At 44.6% G+C, this 19,812-nt stretch overlaps 1 protein-coding gene across 1 annotated transcript in view; it reads left to right on the top strand.

Annotated features, from left to right (window-relative positions):
- shisa9a (shisa family member 9a) overlaps window positions 1-19,812 on the top strand; it is a 66,613-nt gene that overhangs the window by 23,406 nt on the left and 23,395 nt on the right. The gene's annotated exons all lie outside the window — the stretch shown is intronic.

Raw genomic sequence — 19,812 nt, 5'->3', positions numbered from 1 at the left:
AAACCAAACAAGTAAAAAAATGAAGTCAAAATCCATATTTGTCAAAATTATGCAGTGCATTTCATGTCAGATGATATCTTCTGGTCCAGAGCTCTGGGCTGTCTTTGCCCAGGGGATTGTAATCCAGTGGCGTAGGGTCGCCCATACGGGGATTTCCTTGTGACCCGTTTTTACACCCCCCCCCCTGCACAGAAGTCCTGTTTGGCCCGTCTGCCTGCCTCTCCGCTCCGCTGCAACCAGCAGCCAGATGGAGGTGTCTTTGTCTGCTCTTCCTTCACTATTCCCCCGTTGCCAAGACACGCAGCGCTGCAGAAGAGAAGACAGTTTCTCTGCCGCTCAGCAGAACCGTTGCGTTGCATGGACCCCCTTCACTGGTGCCACAGAAACATGCTCCTGACTTTGAGGTCAAAGGAAAAAGGCACTCAGGAAAAGAGAAGTGTTACAACAGCTCATGTTACATATAAGCAGCCATTCATTATTCAACGCTCACGGTTTGTCCACTTCCATGCATCCCTTGCTGCGTCTGTGTTGTTCTTTCTGCAGAACTTTAACGGTCCTGGTCTAAATATTCCTGCTGAAGGCCCAGTGACACAGATTAGGAGCAGCTCAGTGAGACCCGGTCACACTTCCGCCCGGCGCTTCTGTTCTGCTAAACGCAGCGAGGCAGCCGCTCTTTCTTCTCTAACCCACTTTTACCTTTTTCCCTTCCATGCCCAACTCTGGCTGGTATCCCTGCAGCTGTGGCTATCAATAAGCCCCGTGTTTATTTTAGCTTTTCTATGAATAGATTGCAAACAGGGCCGTCTTTGTGGATGAATCCACAGGTCCGGTGGCGCTGGGAGAGATTCATTTATAGGAAGAAAATATTCTTTGGGTAAAAAAGCATTTTCCAGAGCTCATAAGATCCGCTCCGCAGGGGTTTAATGATATTCACCAGACCGGGTTCACAACAATGAGACGACATTTTAACCATTTTGGGAATTTTTAAGTCTGAACTACTGTAGACCAGGCCTGGGTTATTGATTCATCCAAATGGATGTTCCTGTGAATCAGATCATTGGCTGAAACTAGTAATTATAAATATATGCACTTCATAAGAAAGTCTAAATAGAATTTTTATTGTTGGCTGTTGGTAAAAGCATTCATGGAAACTCAATGACTAAAAGTGACACAGAACTGACAACTGAATTGTAGCCGACCTTCCGTCCTATAATTATTTTTTAAAAACATGACAAATATTCAGTTTTTGTGTATTTTACTGCGTGTTTGGTCTGATGGAGTTAAATTAATGTATAATCCCTGAGATCAGTGGTCTACCCTGTCCTAATAGCTGCACCCAACCCTCCTGGTGACCTTTGGCCTCCTGCACGCGTCCACCAGCGCCTGCTGTGAGCTTCTCCTGCGACATGCTGTACCAGCAGTGGCTGCAACATTCCCAGCAGCCACTGCTGGTACAGTTAACGCACACGCTGATGTTAATCTGATGACTGATGATAAAAACTTTATTCTGTCTGTTTGCATTTAGCGTGAGGTCACACTGTTGCATACGTAAAGCTGCAAACAAAGCAGCCAAAAAAAAAGAAGCTTCACTCGCCTTCAACATAAAAATCAGTTTAAGACTTATTAACACTTTAGACGTATTTATTTCCAGTTTACTGCTGGGGGACGTCCGTCTGGTGCAGAATATGCAGTTTAAGCTGGAGAGGTCCGTCTTGTTTGATGCTTTGCCTTAACTGTGTTTTCCAACTTCCAAACCAGCTCTCTTAAATGTAGATAGTTTCTTTCAGCGCAAATATGCAGTAAACATGTGGAAAATCAGATTTAACATTTTAAACATGGAATATTATCATAATTACACCTTCATCTGTCGAAGATTAGGAGGATTACCTGAAGCATATTCAGCTGCTTCATCAACTCCTCATAGAACAGAAAATATGAAAATATTAGATATGCAGCTTTCATTAAGAGCTGATTAATTGTGTGTTTGACCTTTTTTAAACTAAGATGTTCTACTACAGGCTGAGAACGCTGCGCGGGGAGAAACAAACATTCATCTTGTCAAACATTACTGGTTTCTTATCAGGGGTCACCAACATGGTTCCCGTGGGCACCAAGTAAACCCCCCCCCCCCCCCTCGCCCCCCTGAGGGCCACATGTGGTTCCCAGGAGCCTGTTCTAAAAAAAGCATAATCTAAAAGCTGCATCTACAACTTTATTTTACTCTGTTACTCTTCTTGTTTATTCACAGTTGCATTTATATAGATTTAAAAACGACAATATCTATAAAAAAGCATGAAAATTAGTTTATTTTACATAAAGTTACAACAGCAGCAGCTCAGAAGACCTGAATCCCCCCCCCCCCCCCCCCCCCCCCCCCCCCCCCCCCATGGATACACGACAGAACACCAGACCAGGTGTACCTTCTATGAAGAGAAAAATGACAGAGAACAAAAAGTTAAAAGCTGAAATAACAACAAACAATGCAGATTGGAGAGCAGTAGGAGAACTCAGCAGAGTGAGAGAAATAGACCCTGATGTCCTCCAGCAGCCTAAGCCTATAGCAGCATAACTATAGAGGTAGCTCAGAGTAACATGAGCCACTCTGACTAGAAGCTTTGTCAAAAAGGAAAGTTTTAAGATTAGTCTTAAAAGTAGACGGGGTGTCTGCCTCACGGACCAAAACTGGGAGTTGGTTCCACAGGAGAGGAGCCTGATAGCTAAAGGATCTGCCTCCCATTCTACTTTTAGAGACTCTAGGAACCACCAGCAGACCTGCAGTCTGAGAGCGAAATGCTCTGTTAGGAACATACGGGGTAATCAGAGCTCTGATATATGATGGAGCTTGATTATTAAGGGCTTTATACGTTAGAAGAAGAATTTTAAATTCTATTCTTGATTTAACAGGAAGCCAATGAAGGGAAGCTAAAATAGGAGAAATATGATCCCTCTGGTTGGTTTTCACCATCTGGCTGCAGCATTTTGTACGCACCTTTACATCTGTGGAAAATAACATCGTACAATTAATTCACCAGAGACACATTCTGACAGCAGCATGAAACAGACCTGACCTTGATGAGAAATAATAATTTTTTTTTAATGTAAAAGTTCATGAAATGTGTTTGCTAGCCCACAGTGGGGCTAACGGTCATGCTGACCTTGTTGCTGTATCAGGCAGAAAGAAGGAAAATAACCTCGGGATGCTTCTGACAGCAGCTGGACTGAAGCAGAGAGGAGCTGCAGAGGTAAAAAGCAGCAGATAAACAGGTGGACACACAGACAGGCTCATGGAGCAGAGCGGGTTTGCTACCAGCTCCTGATATCAGGCACACATGCAGCAGAGGGGAAGCATCACAATCTGGCCTTGCAAAGGCCTTTTGCTCTCTGGTAACTAACACCACTTTCAGAGAAAAAGCAGCACACTCACTTCAGATTTTCAAATCGCCTCTGAGAGCAAACAGAAGGTGAGTTTTTCACTCCCAAATGGGAAAAAGGGGAAGAAATGCAGCTTGTAGTGAGGAGGACGGCCCGGATGTTTGCTTTCTGCAGGACGAGCGTGACAGTGGCGGCCGAGTGGTCTTCAGCTCTAAATGTCAGAAAGTTATGAGTCTGGAAGCTAAACAGATTACGTCTGAGGACGGCGTTATTGAGCTGCTTTGCTTTGAGCCAATTCTGTGAAGTGCTATGTTGCCTCGCTAGACCTTCACCAACAAGCCCTTCCTTTGTTCATCAAAGATAAAAAAGCGTCTGGCAACAGCAGAGCGGCTATTGATTGGATCGCTGCGACGTTGAGCGGACTACGCGTAGCTGGAGCCCAAAGTGCTCAGGTTTAACTCTTTATCTGCATCTATCAGTAAATATTCTGGGTTTCTGGCTGTGTGTGTGTGTGTGTGTGTGTGTGGGGGGGGGGGGGGGGGGGGCCTCGTCTTCGTGCTTTAACCTGCCAGGACCCAGCGGGCCTGGAGCAGCAGGCCGAGGCTTTGGACACGCAAAGGTCCGGTTCAGAGAGGCCGCGCGGCGGGTCAGAGGGTCGGATCCATTAAACACAACCAGCGATCAGAACCTTTCCTTTAATTCTGCGGCTGGATTAAAGGGCAAAGGCTCGTTTGAATTGTCCATAAAACCTTTTTGTCGTTAAAGCGAAAGTGGAGCTAATTAAAGGGCAGACATTGAACTGGTTTACGTGTCCGTGGGCTCATTTAAACCTTTTTTAAAATGTTTCTCCTGCAGGATAAACTCCAGTTGAAACACCAGGCTTCTACTGCATGTGCACAATATCTTAACGACAGAACTCTACAAATTGATATAATTACTTTAGTGGTCAACAGAAAAGCAAAAAAGTATTCTCACTTCTGCAACAATTAATATAGCATTTATTATTACAGCTAAAACAACAGAAGCAACTGATAAAGACTCCTTTAAACGATACTCATGCATTAAAAGGTCATCAGTCTCATATCTTCATTTATCAATATAAAATAGAATCAGAGAATTCAGTGGAAATTTAAAGAACATTGCAGTTCATCAGTAACAGAACCAGGATCACAAGTAATGAAAAAAGACAACAATAGAGGCTGATATCGATTTCTGATATTAATATTGCTGTTATGTCCGATAACCGATATTCACCGATGTATGTTCACACGTTCACGTTTCTGTGATGGTTCCATTTTATCAAAGTTTGTATCGACTGAAAACTATTCTGACTGAATTTTTGAATGTGGGTTACAGTCCAGACTTACGCGCTGCTTTTTTATAATCTCTGCTTCATTAAAAAACAAAAACAATCCTGGCTGTGATGCATCTCTGCCACTTTAACATGAACCTGAACAGCTGCATAGCCCAGATGTTGTCTGGCAGGTTCACCTTTTTATTTACAGCCGGATCTCAAACAGACTTGCTGTGATTGGTTGAGCAGAACTTGGTGGTGCTGTGGTTCTGTTGCTGGTTCCTATCAGCAACCCGCCCTGTTACAGAACTCAGCGCTGGGCCGGGGGCCATGAAGGCTGGGGGTGTCGTCCCCTGGAGGCTGGAACCGGACCATCGGAGCACAAACAGCTCCGCTTGTGGATGAGAAGTTCTGCTGGAGCTGCTCTCTGCTTCTAACGACCCGAGGCCCGAGACGTGAAGTCATTACGGAGGAACTAAAGCACAAGTGTGCAGTTAGAGTTCATAATCTCTAATTAAAGCTACGCCAGCTCGTAAATTAATTACGCATCATTAAAAAAGCTCGGTTCTAACCCAGTAGAGTGAGATCGGCTCCTTTAAGAAATGCTCTGATATTTATTCACGGGCCTCCAAACAGCGTCTTGATCATAAATCTTCAGGCTTTTAAACTCGACATGTTTGGAGAATCTGAGGAATATCATCAGGAGGATAAAACATGACTTTAGCTCAAGCTGAAGCCTTGTCAGCACCAGTCTACATGTGGAAAACGTCCCGGTTCCTGAGGGTTCCTGTCACTAAACAACGTTCTCTAAGATATTTGGGTTTTATTTCAGGATCACATGCAGACTCCAGCTAATTAAAACCCACTAAATCTGGGTAAACCTTCAGTGAAACATAATTTAAAAAAAATAAAAATTCTGCTCCTCATAGAAGAACAAAAGCACCACAGGTAGCAGGTTATTAGTTGGCTTATCTGCTCTGGTAGCCACTAAAGTCCCTCCTTTAGCTTTTAGCACTTTTACTATCTTGTAAGTAAAGAGAAAATCCTTCAGCCAGCTGACCAGCAGTGCACAGCAACAGGTGGCTGCTGGGCAGGAACAACCAGAACTTTTCCTTTGTCATATCTGTGGACCGTGGGCCTGCGTTGTTGTAGCGCTGATGCGTGCAGCACATTTATAAGCTAACACGGCGCTGGTGGAGTTCAGGTCTGAGACACAGCTCCACTCCAGGAGATCCAGCACCACCAGAATAACCACTAATAACCACTTTAACGAGTTTAACGAGTTAAAGAACAGTCCCAGCAGACACCTGAGTGTGTTAGCATGGCTGGTGGCTTTGCTGCAGTCTGCATTAGAACGACAGGCGACACTTTCTGCCGTATTTACCTGATTTATGCTGAGTTTTTATTTATTTTATTATAACAAAGACGGATTTAGGTTCTGTTCACTTCACCTTTCCTGTTGGTTCAGAATCAGCCGGTGCCGTTGAGTGGTGAACTGGATCAGCTCAGATATGGAGGAGGAAATGAGGAGGAATTATTCATATTTTGCTTGCTGGTTAAAAAGGATTATGAAGAGAAACAATAGAGACTTTGTACATTTATGGGATGTGCAGGGAGGGCTCAGATTTCTTTGGGTCAGAAAAGCAGAAACTGACATTTGCTCCATTTTTCTGCGCTTGAACTGCAGATCTTCTCGTTGTTTAACTGTCGGCAGCAGCAGTATAGCTTGTTTTGACAAGTAAACTAAACTTTTTGTGCTAAAGTCCAATTTTGAATCATGCCCAAGCCGCAGCTTAGTGGAATATGCTTTTAGAATAATCTGACATCTTCTGCGCCGGACAGGTTCTCATAAGAGCCATGCTGACTGATCCAGGGTGGTATCTGGGTCAGCACTCCTGACATGCTGTCAGCGGTGTCGTGTGAAGACATACGTCGTCCTCATCACCTTCCTGGGCTGCTTTCCTCCTGGCCTTTGTGACTCCGCCTGCCGGGCTCTGTCTCCAGCAGCATGTGGGCCTCCGCTGATGGAAGCCGGCCTCACTGCCGACTCGTGACGAAAGACGAGGGGAGAAACTCTGCAGCCAAGCAGGTGAAGGCTGCATGCATCCTGCAGGACGGTCAGGGCGACTGGGACGGGTTTTCACAGCGAGGCGTTCCAGGACAGCGTCGCTTCAGAGGGATCAAACACAAAAACACAACCAGCTTGATTAAAGCGGCTTTTTGTGGAGGAGGAGAATAAACACGATGAATTAGGGCTCCCCTCTGTCAGCCATGTGCTGCATGGAACAGGTATTTATTTCCTAGTGGCGCCTGTGGTCCGGTGACGGATGAGCCGGGTACCGCCCAGTCGGCACAGCTCTGAGACAGAAACCTGGCCGGCGATATTTAGGAAACTTCAGGGAAACTTTGCTCACATTTCCAGGATAAATTCAATTCAAATGAGACAGAAGAAAACGTTTAAAACAGCAGATGAGCTTTTCTACCCACTGATCCATAAACCTCCATCTATTTTATTTTGGTTTATGTGACGCACAAACACAAGGTGGTGCATACGCAGAAATAAAGTAAAGCTGGGTTTCCAGTGAAAAACTAAAGATTGAGGCTAATATTTGTAGAACCAGAACCAGAACCTTTGAGTTTCTCTACCAGAACCTTCACGCATCTGGAGATGAACATTTCTACTCATTGTTCTCTGAAAGCAGCTGAAGCTCAATCAGACACACATTCTCCTGGTTTAGGTCTGAACTTTGACTAGGCCGTTCTAACCCATTAATAAATTTAACCTCAGCCATTAATGGGGGAAATTTTCTTTCATAAAAAACAAACCTTTTCATCTTCTAAGCAAAATGCTGACTCTGATTTATATCCAAATAAACTAGACTAGTTTATCAGTTAGGGGTTTCTTAAAGGCAGAGGTGTATTTTATGCAGTCTTGTCAGAGTTCAGGGGTTAAGGTTAAACATGACAACACTTTTTAGCTTTTTATCTACATCCAGTTTTGATCTAGGGCATAAAGTCCCAGTAAAGCACAAAGAAGTTTGTGGTTATAAAGAAGATAAAAGTTCAAAAAGTGTGAATACTTTGTCAACGCTCTTTAAAAGCCATATTTCTTATCTTTCCACATATTTTTTTGATCTCCTTATACATTAAATTGTTTCCAAAGTTCCCAAGCTGAGAAAAGAAGGGGCCATGCATCTTTTCTTTTTAAATGACCAAACTGCACATAAACCCTTTTTTTCTCTTTATATCTTGATGTTCCCAGCCGCTGCCGGACAAAAGAAAATGTGTTTTATTTTATGATTTGCTCCTATAACCACAGATTGGAGGCCAGGAGTTGCTGCGCCGTTTCAGTTTAATTAATCAGCGGTTTGGCGGCGGCGTGCAGCACGCAGGCTTTATGCGCTCTGGATCTGCTACCTGCGCTGGTATTTGCACAGATCCATGTGGGACCACATCCACCACTCAGAGACCTTTACACCCCTTCCAATTGGTTTCCTGTCATGTTACTAATTCCTTAACTGAAGCTTATTAAAATGTTGCGCTGTGAGCAGTAAAACACGAGGCTAATTAAGTGTCTGATTTCTTGTTGGTGTAAAACGGGCGATGAAGGTTATCAGCTCCCTCTCCTTCCTGACACCTTGTGTTTCTGCTTTATTGCTCATCCTGTTTTCTACCTGGTGCTCAGGGCGCAGCAGGTGAAACATTCACGGCCGAGAGCTTTTATTCCGTCATTCTGCGTTCTGTGCACATTGGTAGAAAGGTTCAGACGCAGATGTGAGGCTGCGATGCTTCACATGCGTCTTTACCTTCCACGTCTGAGCATGAAGGCATGCAGCGCCCTGCAGGAGTCCTCGTAGCACTTCAGCTCTTTCCCCTGATGTTTTCACACCCACTGAGCTCCATCTGTTTTACTGGAACTTAATGTTACAGACCAACTCAGAGTGCTGATTGATCGTCAAGTGGAAGGAAATTAATTAGCTTTTTACGGTGTGCATTTTTTTTTAATCGGGCCTCTCTAAGTTAATGTCTGTGAATTTTAGCTGCATGTCTGAAATTTCTTCTTCTATGTCAGACTGGAGGTGTCTGAAATCATCACTTGATTCTCATTTAGATTTTTTGTTAATTTTCATTCTAAAAATCAGATTTTTAACTTGAAATAAAAGTTTTTGATTGTTTACTCTCTCACACACTCTAAAAAGTCTTGACGCTTCCAACCGTGCTCTGCTCTTTCTCAAACCTAGCCTGGTGAGACCATCCTGATCTCGCGAGCTTTCAAGGTTTCACTCGCAGATCAGTCTGGCTACACTCCGTTAAAGAAAATTTGGAGCCGTTCACCAAACGAACGTCCAATCAGCGTTGGCTTTGAGGCGGGTTGAGGTGTGACGCAACGGGAAGCGCGACAGTTCAGTCTAAAGAACATGGCGGCTTCAGCCGATGAAACTAGCGTTAGCGTGGCTATCGAGCAAGTTTTATCGGAATTACAGAGTATTTCTTTGCTGAGCTAACGAGCCTTTACCTGCAGCAGCAAGAGTAGCTTGGCTTGTGGTTGTGTTTTCATGTTGACGAGTACGTCATATGCTTCATTGATCTGATTGGTTTATTTGGCCCGTCTATCACCAACATAGGCCAATCAGCTAACCAGTATTTTCGCCCCTTCCCAAAATTACTTCAACGGAAGGTTTCCAGATGGATATGCGGAGCAAATCTATCTGGCGGTGTCAGGTGATCTCAAACCTGCCCTGCAGTCAGATTTAATGCCACCGGTATCTCGTGTTCCAGCTTGAATCCTGCTCCTCACTGAATTCCAGATAAAAGTCAGAAAAACGATCACAAAAAGCAACAATGGAAGGAGAGATTGAACACAACGGCGCCATCCTGAACATTTTGAGATCTTCCTCTCTTAAATCACGCTTTAACCCAAGAGAGGAAGTTAAAGCGTGAGGGAGAAAATATTTTATAAAGAGACGTTGAGTCTGGTTTATGCAGAACATCTTTGCTGCTCCATACATCTTCACAGCAACTCTCAGCATGATGCTGCCACCACCATGCTTTATCCTGGAACCTGAGTCTACCCAGCAACAGGCCCGGGTGGCTAACCAGGAGGTCTGATATTCAGGCTGTGTTTTTTTAGTCATGACACTGAGTGGATCACGCTGCTGCCTCCTCCTCCACTGGTAGCTCCGCTTTCTCCCCCACGCACCCTGATGTAACGTCAGCTACTCGGTCAATGGTGTAGAAAGAGCCGGGCGGCACGGCGACGGACGCTAGGATAAAAGAGGAAAGCTCTGAAAACAGACGCTGCTGAATGAGCAAAACTTTAGAGCGTTTTCATTAAAATGAACTGCTGGTCTGAAACGTCAAGGAGGAACGATGAGGAGGAAAGATGCAGAACTTTACCTGCAAACAAGCCTAAAAGTTACAAAAGTAATGTTACATGAGGTAATACTTCCTGAAGTCTTTTTCAGGAAGCCGCATGGCTGTGACTGCATGTAAATTATTGCCCAATAAGCTCCAATACCGTCCTTAAAACATTTAAAAATGTAGCATATATTAAAATAAACTGCTAAATATGTTTCATTGGGGCTTAGGTTACACTAAGAAGTGTGATTTTTTTATTAGCTTACAGCACACAGTAGCTGCATTTAATTATATTTTTGAATTTATAATATTTATTGATGCTCTCATTGAACCAACAGTGGGAAAATAGCAAAAATAACAATCCTGACAATATAGTGGCTGTTTTGGGGGTTTTCAGACACCACTGGTTGGATTTTATCGTTGTCTAGATATCCAGATTCTTATCGCAATAAGGAAATTTTCTAAGATAACCATAAAACGATACGATAAAGACTCATTTTAAAATGTGATGTAGTGTCAGAAGCCTGCAGTGATGATTGGAAGAAACAGGCGAGCTGCTGGAAGTGTGAACCAACAAGCTTTGGCTCCAATATAACTGCTTTCTAGACCCAAACCATATCGGTGACACGTCACATATATTTATATCGTTAAAAGAAAGATAATAAATACACAAAGCCCGAAGCTGAAAGGGAATAGGATGAAATATGAAATAAATCTGCATATTCTTTTAATAATTATAGGTCATTAATTTCAGTCTCTGGCCCTGCCTAGTAATGTCAGCGGTAAAGTCTTTACATACTAAAATAAATAAATAACTTTTCTCATTTACTGGAGGTGCCAAGAACCAGAACTTCTGGTCTGTTGGGAAACAGGGACAAACCCCCAGGATGTCCTCAGAGGCTCGTCCCTCAGCACATTGCATCACTTTTATTTGATCCATTTTTTGCACTAAGCACTTCACTTCAAAAACCCGCCTGATCACAGAGAAGGAAAACATTTTGGCCAGAAAAGCTGCAAGAAGACGTGAACCCAGCGCTGCAGCCTCATTTTCCTCTGGCAGCGCTGAAGAACGATCCAGGTCCTTCCTGAGGAGATGATTCTGCAGACAGCGGGTCTGATGGACTCTATGTTAGGACTCTGGATGAGCTGGAATACAAAGCTATGCCACGCTTTTCATGTTTTTCTCTGTAAAACAGTTTCTAGACCATTTATCAATCCTTTTCGTTCCACTGTGACGCACCACGTTGTGTTGATCATTTACACAAAATCCTAATAAACTAGCCTAAGGTTTGTGTCTGTAGGGCGTCTCCAGGGTTAAAAAAGCTCTTCTGTGTTTTCCTGCCCCTCCAGATCTCAGGCCTGAGAGTTTAGATAAGCAGCAGGAAGGAAGGTAATAAACTGAAGTGTTTGGTAGAAGTTTCTCGGGGGACAGAGATGATGGTTATCTGAATGTGTGTGGGCTGAGCTCCCACACGTCTTTAAAACAACATTAGGAGCGAGCCGCTTCTTGTTTAAACAGCTATCAAATCATTTCTGGCCAAATATTCAGCTGCTAGCAGCCACGACACTATGGGCCCTGACGTTCCAGGATAAAACAGAGCGACGCGGCGGCTGAGATCTGCCGCTGATCCTCCAGCAACAGATGGTGAATAAAAGCAGGAGATCAAATTCCCACATCCAGGAGCTAAGAGTCAAAGATAAAGCGACGAGAGGAACAGTGAGGGCCAGAGATGTTCTCACTTCCCTCCGCCGTGCCCCATGTGGCCTTTCCAACAACGCAGCCTGTGCATGGCGCTGCCGTCTCTTTAATGCTCAGTCCTGGTGGGGATCCCTCTCAGAGCCCTGATCAGGCTGCTAATGCGAGCTGGCGCTGGCTCTCTGCAGCTCCGACCCCTCCGCCGGCGCTGGTCCCAAACGGCAGCACCGCGCACTAATGAGTGAAGACAAAGCTAGCAGCATATGGCGGCGATAATGAGACGAACGATGTTTGGGAAAACACGGCGGCAGATGAGGCTGGTGATGTGACTCAGTGCTGGGGGGCCAACAGACGACGTCGTGGTCTGAATACTATACAGCTGCCTTCTGGCTAAACTATAGAACTTATATAATTCATGAGTGTTTCTGGGCCGATGAGTCTCACTACATGTGGATAGAGCCTGCTGCTGAGAAGGTTTTACATGGAAGAAGCTGCTTTTCTGTAATCTCACTGATGCACAGGGAGACACGTCTTAAACACATCCTACATTAAATGGATTTTAACGTTTGGTTCTCATCTGTTTTAGCTTTCCGTGGGATTTATTTTAGCCAACAGTTTACCCATTTAATGCTGCAGCCATCTGGCTGGCTGTCCTGAATGTAAAAGACGGATGCTGCCTCTGGGTCAGAACCGGTACCAATAAAACAGAACCTTCAACCTGCAAGATGTTGATTTTCATGAAGTCCTGTATTTATTTTAAGCTCAGCTGCTCTATGAAGGCCTCAGATGTTTGTTAGAGCTTACTGCACACAGTAGCTGCATTTAATTATACTTTAAAAATTTATGATATTTATTGATGCTCTCATTGAACCAACAGTTGGAAAATAGCAAAAATAACAATCCTGACAATATAGTGGCGGTTTTGGGGGGTTTCAGACACGACTGGTTGGATTTTATTGTTGTCAAGATATCCAGATTCTTATGGCAATAAGGATTTTTTCAAGATAACCATAAAACGATATGATAAAGGCTCATTTTAAAATGTGATGTAGTGTCAGAAGCCTGCAGTGATGATTGCTCCTGTTCGTCTGGAAGAAACAGGCGAGCTGCTGGAAGTGTGAACCAACAAGCTTTGGCTCCAATATAACTGCTTTCTAGACCCAAACCATATCGGTGACACGTCACATATATTTATATCGTTAAGAGAAAGATAGTAAATACACAAAGCCAGAAGCTGAAAGGGAATAGGATGAAATATGAAATAAATCTGCATAATCTTTTAATAATTATAGGTTGTTATTTTCAGTCTCTGACCCTGCCTGGTAATGTCAGCATTAAAGTCTTTACATACTAAAATAAATAAATAACTTTTCTCATTTACTGGAGGTGCCAAGAACCAGAACTTCTGGCTGGGCGTCCTGAAATGCTGCCTCTGGGTCAGAACCGGTACCAATAGGACAAATGTTGAGAGAGACGTTGATTTTCATGAAGTCCTGTAGGTGATGAAGAGCCGTCCGTGGTGAGCAGAGATAGTCAAAGACAGACCTGTCACTCCTTCAGGAATTCGGAGCTGGGAAGTTTTAGGAAGTTTTCCGTCTCTTCTGAATAAACCAAAAAACACTTGATTTATTTCTTTTAATTCCAAACGATGTTGAGACGGAAACGCAGTGACGGTTGTAGATATTAATACCGGCCTGCTCCTGCTGAGCTCTAAAAGGCCCATTCTTACCCCGGTTTAAGATAAGATCAGAGGTAAAACATTGTAATATGCATATTTAATTCATTAGAAATTAAATATGGAGACAGAGTATTACATTACCATTATAAGATGATTTCACAGCGCGATGTAGGAGTCTGTCTGAAGTAACTTTTGGAAAGACATCCTTTTTATCAACTTAGTTCTCCTTCTAATCTCAGGGGAGGGTGGTTAAGCCCCTCTGTTTGGAACAAAGACATACTTCTGGTTCTGACCAACCCCCCCAACCCCCCCCCCCCCTGGCAATATACCTTCATGATGTTATTCTACCCAGCAACAGGGAGGAGACACACCTTCTGCCTGACTAAGATATTTTCTTAAAACGGTCCATGAGAAACAAACAGAAACGCTGAGATGAAGCTGGGGCTGACATGCAGACGTGTCCTCAGAAATAAAGCTGCTTTTCTCTTTTTGGTTTGTTTTCTTATTAAAATGTTAATAAAGTTTCACTGCGGCGCTGTCCTGTCCATCAGTCTCCCTTCATGAATAACCTGTTTCCACTCACTTCCTCGTGGTTTCCTCATCCAGGTGTTGAAGCCTCTCTTCTTCTTCTGCTGCTCCTCGTCGTCAGCTGTCCTCCTGCCTGTGTTGACTCCGTCTGCTGGTCCTGATCCAGCCTCCAGCTCGTCTGCAGAGCAGCGAAGAAGCAGCGCTTCATCAAGCCTTGACATTTATGAATGCAGCCCAGAAAGTTCTGCAGCGGCGCCGAACAAACTGTTAGAAGTTGAAGAGGAGGGAAGGAGCAGCCAATCACGGGCTGTAACAGCTGACATGTGTTGAGTCAGACTGGATCAGTATTCCTCCCTCCCTGGTTTCCAGTAACTAGACAGAGTCGTGTCTGACTCAATGCCGATGTAAGGGCAGACTTTCCTTTTTAATCCTCAAAAGGCAACAGATATAAGTTCTCAAACTGTTTGTGAAAAGGTCGTCCAAGGTACTGCCTGAAAAAAACTCACACCTCAGCTCTGCAGCCAGGAAGAAGGAATTAATCAGGATTTGAAAAGCTTTGAACTGGAATATTGAGCTGTGATGGATAGGTAGCGAAGGGTCAGGTTCCTGGATAACTGTTTAAATTATGAAGCTGGATAAAACCTTTCACATCATTAAATATTCAGGTCTTCATCGGGAGACGCTCACATGTTGATGTCTCGTCTGATTGATTCTCAGTTTTGCTCATCAGAGGACATAAACAATAAGATACTTCCTGGTTGGGATAAACAAACATCTGGGTTTGTCCCTTTAACTGAAACAACTTCATGTCACCCCACAGCATCTCCATGAGATCCAGATCTGGGCTTTGACTAGGCCATCCATTCCTATTTAACCCACCCCTCAGCGTTGCTCAGGGACCCAGAGTAGCTGTCAGTGGGATTTGAACTTGCAATCCCTGCTGTCTAACCACTCGGCCACGCTCCACTGCTGATGTCAGGTTATTTTCATGAATTCTGATCTTCTAATCGTCTCTGAAGACCTCCCAGATCTTTGGGCCGTCGTGTTCATCCTCGCTTCAGCAGTCAGACCTCCATCAGGTCCTCCTGAGGCGTACTAACCTGATGCTCACCAGAAATAGCTTTTATAGTTACTTTCTAGAGAATATTTTCAATCATGTCGTTACTTTGTGTCACTCAGTAATGTTAATATTGAAATATTTTGTCCATATGACATAATAAATAGAAATAGAAACACAGACTTTGTGTTTATTAACATAGAAGCATTTCTAGGTAGACAGAACAGGTTTTCTATGTTTCACATTTCTGAGCCTGTTGGCCCAAAAAACAGCTGGTGACTGATGGAGGGAGGGATGAATGAATGAATGAATTGATGGATGAATGATGATGCTGGGATGCATGGATGGAGAGAAAAGGGGATGGATAAATTAATGAATGATGGAGGGATGCATAGATAATGGATGAATGAATGAATGAATGGGTGGTTGAATAAATGAATGAAGGATGGACAAATGGATGATAGATGATGAATGAATGAATGAACGAATGGATGAATGAGTGAAGGATGGATGGATGAATGAACAAATGAATGATAGCTGGATGAATAAATGAATGAATGAATGAACAAATGGATGATAGATGGATGAAGGGGTGTTGTAGTTGTAATTTTATCCATTTCCTTTATTCTTAATTTGATCTTCATAGAAACAGGAATAAAAGCACGTCTGCAAGACTGAAGTAAATAACACCTCCTGGTTCTCCTTGGTTCTCCTTGGTTCTCCCTGGTCCTCCCTGGTTCTCTCTGGTCCTCCCTGGTTCTCCCTGGTTCTCCCTGGTTCTCTCTGGTTCTCCCTGGTTCTCCCTGGTTCTCCCTGGTTCTCTCTGGTTCTCTCTGGTTCTCTCTGGTTCTCCCTGGTTCTCCTTGGTCCTCCCTGGTCCTCCCTGGTCCTCCCTGGTTCTCTCTGGTTCTCCCTGGTTCTCCTTGGTTCTCCTTGGTTCTCCTCTCTGCCACCAGCTGATCTCAGCGGAACGTTAGTCAGGCTGCCTGCTCCGGTCACTCAGCAGTCAGCATGGAGGACTGACGGCTGAACATCCTGTGGTTTGCTCTCACGCCGTCTCTGTCCCTCAAACATTTTCTTTATACGCAGCAACAGGTGGGGGAGGGGCCACGCTCCACCGCCTTCTCTGGCATCTTTTATACAAACTTTAACGCCTTAAACCGACTCTATGGGCAGACGGTGATGTTTTAAACTGAGAGCTTCCTGCTTCCTGTTGACTGTCTGGTTCTGTCTCACTCACTCTGTTTTTTTTTTGGGTTCTGACCCAAACCCACAGAGTCCCACACAGAGAGCAGGCGGTGTGGAGGCTTCTAATAACTGAGGGAGCCGGTTAGCGGCCTGCAGGGACGTCTGGAGCCGCTGTTGTCTCTGCTGACAGCAGGAAGAGACGTTTTGTCAGAAACAAGCAGCAGCAGCAGCAGCAGCATTTGTGTTTGCCTCTCATTTCTGTCTCCGTCTTCTCCGCGTTTCATTGTCAGCTTTGTGTCAATATTGATCCCAGTGTTCTTTTACACAAAGACGACTCACATAAAACGCCTGTTTTAACCACAGAAAGCGGCTCTTTGAATCAAGCACGGCTGACTTTTTTTTTTATCCGGAGGTGAGCTGCAGCAGGACCCAGAGGAAGGCAGCAGAACCGGGCCGAGCAGAACCGGGCCACAGAGCAGAACCGGGCCGAGCAGAACCGGGCCGAGCAGAACCGGGCCGAGCAGAACCGGGCCACAGAGCAGAACCGGGCCACAGAGCAGCAGGCAGCTTAACATAGGTTGCATAACAATGACTTTCTCAGTACAGTACAGCCAGCCTGCGTGTTAATATGTGGGCGCCGGTGACAATGCCAAGCCGCCGTGTGCTGCCGAGCAAATACTACAGCAGAGAACGCTGTTGCCATGACGAGAGATGAGGAGAGGAAGAGGAGAGGAAGAGGAGAGGAAGGGAGGAAGGCTTTATCCGCTCGCAGAGTGAGGAGAAACGGAGAATAATAGATGAGTCAGCTGCGGGCCGAATCAAACAGGCGGTGAAATTATACTGTACAGCCAGTGGCGGTGGAGCCGCGCCAAGCAGCAGTAGGAGCCCCCCCTCATGCTTTACATGCTTTACATGCTTTACATGCTTTACATGCTGCCATGCGGCTCTGCCTCTGTGCTGCTGCTGCTGCTGCCTGGTTCCGTCTATCCGCCGTGCCCACAGTGCGCATCGCTGTCTGGCGCAGGAAGAACGCGCAGCTTCCTCTCCAGCCTCAGAGCTTTAGGTGCGGCGCGCCTCTCCAGCGCTCCCCTGTGCGCCCTGACGCCACGCACGGCTGACTGCTCTGTCATCAGCTCATCATCCACATGCTGTCTCATCAGCGCAGTCACACTTAATGTAATCCCAGCATTCATGCTCCGCGCACTGTAAATTCATGTAAACATGCCCTTCAGCACTCAAACCCAGAGCGAAACGCCTCTGCACATCCTCCTGCGATTCCTTAAGCGGAGCTCTGTCGCCTTTTTTTTTTTTGATAAATGTCCTATTTCCAGCCCCAAGACTAGCACTGGTTCAACCTAAAGCAAATGTACGGAACGCTTTCTGCAGAGGTTTGGTGGTGAGAGCAGAAAAGCTGCATGTTTCATATCTTAACTCAGACTCCATCTTATCAGAGGTCCAGGGAAAATGAAAAGCACAAACAGGCCGCCCTGCAGTCTCACTCCTGACCCTGCATGTGTTCAGCCTGACGGGATTAAATTAAGGAAAAACTATCTTTGGGATCAGTGTAGCGCCGGTGTGACGCTCACACGTGACGATATGAGTAAAAATGTCACCGATAAAAAACTGTGACGTTCCAGGAGAAAACCAGGAACAGCAGCAGAGCACAAAGGCGAGGCACATTTATTATTATCGCACATTACAGTACAAAGAAAACGCAAAGTGCTTTGCATGATTAAAACAGAATAAAAGCAAGTTGGAATAAAATGTAGAAACAAAATAAAACATGGGAGAATAGAAACTAAAAGCAAATATTAAAAAAGGCAGATAACAGAAAAAAACTTACATTTCTGAGAAAAATTGTGATTTTCATGTAAAACAGAAAATCAACAATTTTTGATGCTTTTCTGGTTTCCTGCTGCTAAAATAAGCGGCCATTTTTATCCTAAACAGTTAAAGAAACGTTTTCTACAACCTGTTTCATAAACATCTCATTGGCGTTAAAGATTAGAGCTCTTCCTATCTGAAAGATGCTGGTTCAATTCTGGGTAATGATATTGACTCAGTGGTTAGACAGGGCCTGCATTTTGAGCAGGCCCCAAGTTGCCGGTTTGAATCCGCCTGCCGCTCCCTGAGGGACGGGTTAGACGCACAGAACACGTTTTATAGGAATGTACAAAGTAGCAATTACAAATAAAGATGATTATTATATTATTATTTCCCCATTTTTACAGACGTTTTTAGTTTTTCCCATTTCCCGTGAGGCTCTCGGTGCTCCACTGTCTGCATGAAAGGGCTCCAGAAATGAGGATTAACTGATGTAGCAGGGAATAGCAGTTTTGTCCCTTCTGCTTTCCGTAGGGAAACAGTTAGCTGGGCTGTAGCCGGGGTTCTGCTCGGGTAGCTAGCCTGCAGTCCGCTGCTGAACAGTATTCCACTCACAGCTGCTGACTTTTTCATACATTGTTATATTAAAAAGAGGAGCAGGTGGTGCTTCTTTAGGTTCATATGCTGCCGTCTGTTTTCTACTTACCAAAAACATTTCCCAAACGGCTGATTTTGTCCTCTTTGTGCTCTTTTATAAGAGCAGAAGTGCAGCAGCCGCTCCTCAGGAGGATAACAGGCTGCTGGTCATTCCTGCACCGTTCTGCAGCTCTTTAATAGGACTTTAAATCAGTGTTCATCAACCAGCTGACAGTTTTTAAACTGACTTTAAAACCCTGTTGTCCTGCTGTATTTCTGTTACGCTATAAAAAAAACTTAATGGATAATAATTTAACTGCAACAGAATTTCAGATTATTTTAGAAATGATGAAAATACGTTTTAAAAGGAATAAATGAAACCTAATGTTAAATGTTTTGTTGCTTCTGTTAATTGCATGATGCAGTGAAACTGGCCCAGATCCTGGTGCTAGACTCTCGGGTTTGCTTGTGATTTACTGACCAGATTTAGGCTCTCCCATGCAAACCATTGAAGAATGCGCGTTTTTATTCCCACGTTTTCCAGAGCGGGAGACGGGCCGTCCTGTGGTGGGATCTCTGCAGAGCATCCTGCAACGGACGCCCTGCTGCACCAACACACTCTGATTGAAATAAAGCAGGGGAATCCTGTGATCCCCATCCATTGTTGGAGTGAAAGCCCTTTTACAGGATTACTGAACATCCCATACAGGATTACATCCATGCGCAACAATGAGTATTTTAAATAGCTTCTGAGTGGGCCACTTCAGATGCCACTGAGGCAGCTTTGCTGAGAATCGCTATCTGTGAAATAATTCATGGCCTTTTGTAGATGCGCATGTAAGCGAATGGAGACATGGACCGGGACGTAACGACAGAACAAAGTTTAGCTTCCATTAAAGGAGCAAGAGGAAAGCTACTTTCTGCATCCAGAGTTTGTCTTTGAACTTGGAGGCTAGGAGAGTGTCTGGTTTTCTCCACCTTTCTTCCTGAAACGGATGTCCTTGTGTTGTTTTTGCTTGTTGTGACTCTCTGGAGACATTATGGCTGCAGGAAGATAAGTCCGGCTGTCTGTGGAGCTGAGCTGCGGTGACCTCAGAGGATCCGTTTGTTCGTGGTTCTGCTCGGCGGGGCGCCCTGACCGCATCAGCACCGTCCCGCTGCATCGCCCTCATCATGCTGAC

This window comes from Fundulus heteroclitus, unplaced genomic scaffold (assembly GCF_011125445.2).
Source record: "Fundulus heteroclitus isolate FHET01 unplaced genomic scaffold, MU-UCD_Fhet_4.1 scaffold_47, whole genome shotgun sequence".
NCBI lineage: Eukaryota > Metazoa > Chordata > Actinopteri > Cyprinodontiformes > Fundulidae > Fundulus > Fundulus heteroclitus.
This window is presented reverse-complemented; position numbering and strand designations above follow the sequence as displayed.